This window comes from Sesamum indicum, linkage group LG9 (assembly GCF_026168435.1).
Source record: "Sesamum indicum cultivar Baizhima isolate 11 linkage group LG9, ASM2616843v1, whole genome shotgun sequence".
Classification (NCBI taxonomy): Eukaryota; Viridiplantae; Streptophyta; class Magnoliopsida; order Lamiales; family Pedaliaceae; genus Sesamum; species Sesamum indicum.
In genome coordinates this window covers 9,949,595-9,952,527 of record NC_142665.1, presented here as the reverse complement: position 1 = coordinate 9,952,527, position 2,933 = coordinate 9,949,595, and the positions used below count along the sequence as shown (strand labels likewise).

Below are 2,933 nucleotides of genomic sequence, written 5' to 3'. Positions count from 1 at the left end.
ACTACTTCCGTACTATCGGAGTTGAGGATTCAAGTCATACCGACCAAGCCTCCAAGACTTCCATATGACGATCCCCGCGAGTCAGTTTAGTCGATTCGGCATCTAGTCAATTGATCCATTAAGATCGCATAGATGTCCCACGTTTGTCGCCGATGAAACACGACACTCATCAAATGAATGTGACTCTTAATGAAAGTTTTCATAGGACACTTCAATGCCCATTCTCGTGGTCCTCAACATGGAACATTTCAGACCTAACCCTAAACAGTTGGTTTCATGACCGCCATCCAGTGTGCAGTCTAATTGTTGCACTGTTGTTCAAGGTGGTCTTTGGGCTTTGTTGTGATGTTTGACAGAAATGCAAACATAAATGTAATGAGCAAAACAAATGAAATACCGTTAGCGAATATTCATTTTATTTACTGAATAATATTACCGAAAATCGAGTTATTGTCAGAATAGATTACAACCAAGCCAATTCAATTAGTTTTCAGGTCACATATTCTAATAATCTCCCACTTGACCTAAAGCCAATCACCCATAGACCTCAAACCCATCCTGTCTACATGTCGAGCATGGGCGATTTGCTACATTGGCTTAGTAAGTGGATCCGCTACTGCTGAGCTGACTCGGTCCATCCTGACGTCACCTCTGCTCACCATCTCTTTAAGTAGATGGTGGTGTCTAAGAATGTGTTTGGAACGGTGATGAGATCTTGGTTCCTTTGCTTGTGCTATCACCTCGTTGTTATCATAGAAGATATAGTGGGCTCAGCAATGCTAGGTACCACACCCAACTCTTGGATGTAGTTTTTCATCCAAACCGCTTTTTTAGCTGCTTCCGAAACCGCTATGTATTCAGTTTCTGTGGTGGAACTCGTTGTGGTATCCTGTTTGGAACTTTTTCAAGCAACCACACCACCATTAAGCTTGAATACAAAACCTGATTGAGACTTGGCATCATCATCATCCTATTGGAAGCTAGCGTCACTGTAGCCTTCCAATATCAATTCTCCATTATCGTATAAAGAACATATCTTTAGCCCTTTTTAGGTACTTAAGTATTGTCTTGACTGCGCTCCAGTGCTCCTCCCCAGCGCTATCAGATATCTGCTCGTTATGCTCAAAGCGTATGTGACATCGGGCCTGGTGCAGTGGACAACATACTGAATGCTTCCTACGGTTGAAGCATAGAGGATGTCCATCATCCTTTTAAGTTTCTCAACAGTCTTGAAAGACTGCTTCTTGGACATCTTAATCCCACGCCTCAAGGGAAAGAATCCTCATTTTAAGTTCTCTATCTTGAATCTTTTCAAGACTTCTTAATATACGAGGATCTGGTCAACCTTAACATCCTTCTAGATCTATCCCTATAGATCTTGATGCCAAGGATGTAAGAGGCCTCACCCATATCCTTCATGGAAAATTGTGTGGACAAACATGCTTTAATGTTGCCCAATATCTTAACATCATTCTCAATGAGTAAGATGTCATCTACATAAAACACAAGGTACGTAACCGCCCTCGCACTGATCTTTTTGTATACACAAGGATCAAATTCGTTCTTGATGAAATCATAACCCCGTATAACTTCATCAAAATGTGTGTTCTAGCTTCCGAAAGCTTATTTGATGCCATAAATGGACCTTTGGAAACGACAGACCTTCACTGGATAATATTATATAAAATCGAGTTATTGTCATAATAGATTACAAGCATGCCAATCCAATTGGCTTTCAGCGCACCTATTCTAACAATCTCCCACTTGACCTAAAGCCAATCACCCATCGACCTCAAACCCATCTTATCTAGATGTCGAGCATGGGCATTTTGCGACATTGGCTTAGTAAGTGGATCTGCTGTGTTTTCTGCGGAGCTGACTCGATCTATCCTGACGTCACCTCTGCTCACCATCTCTTTAAGTAGATGGTAGCATCTAACAATGTGTTTGGAACGGTGATGGGATCTTGGTTCCTTTACTTGTTCTATCCCCTCGTTGTTACCACAGAAGATAACTACGGGATCAATAATACTAGCTACCACAACCAACTCTTGGATGTAGTTTTTATCCAAATCGCTTCTTTAGTTGCTTCCAAAGCCGCTATGTATTCAGTTTCTGTGGTGAAACCCGCTGTGGTATCCTGCTTGGAACATTTCCGAGCAACCACACCACCATTCAGCTTGACTACAAAACTTGATTGAGACTTGGCATCATCATCGTCCGATTGGAAGCTAGCGTCACTATATCCTAATATCAATTCTCCGTTATCGTAAATCAAGAATATATCTTTAGTCCTTTTTAGGTACTTAAGTATTGTCTTGACTGCACTCCAGTGCACCTCTCCAACGCATGCCAGAAATTTGCACGTCATGCTCAAAGTGTACGTGACATCGGGCCTGGTGCACTGCACAACATACTGAATGCTTCCTACGGCTGAAGCATAGGGGATGTCCGATATCCTTTTAAGTTCCTCATCAGTCTTGGGAGACTGCTTCTTGGACATCTTAATCCCATGCCTTATGGGAAGGAATCTCATTTTGAGTTCTCCATCTTGAATCTCTTCAAGTCTTTCTCAATATACGAGGATCTGATCAACCCTAACATTCTTCTAGATCTATCCCTATAGATCTTGATGCCAAGGATGTAAGAGGCCTCACCTATATCCTTCATGGAAAATTTGGTAGACAACCATGCTTTAATGTTGCCCAACATCTTAACATCATTCCTAATGAGTAAGATGTCGTCAACATAAAGCACAAGGTACGCAACCGCGCTTCCACTGATCTTCTTGTATACACAAGGATCAAATTCATTCTTGATGAAATCATAACCTCGTATGACTTCGCCAAAACGTGTGTTCCAGCTTTGGGGAGCTTGTTTGAGGCCATAGATGGACTTTTGGAGACGACAGACCTTCTGTTCTTCTCCAAGGA

At 41.9% G+C, this 2,933-nt stretch overlaps 1 pseudogene; it reads right to left on the bottom strand.

Annotated features, from left to right (window-relative positions):
• Positions 1 to 1,769: 1,769 nt before the first annotated feature.
• LOC148786881 (secreted RxLR effector protein 161 pseudogene) lies at positions 1,770 to 2,503 on the bottom strand (annotated as a pseudogene).
• Positions 2,504 to 2,933: the final 430 nt, after the last annotated feature.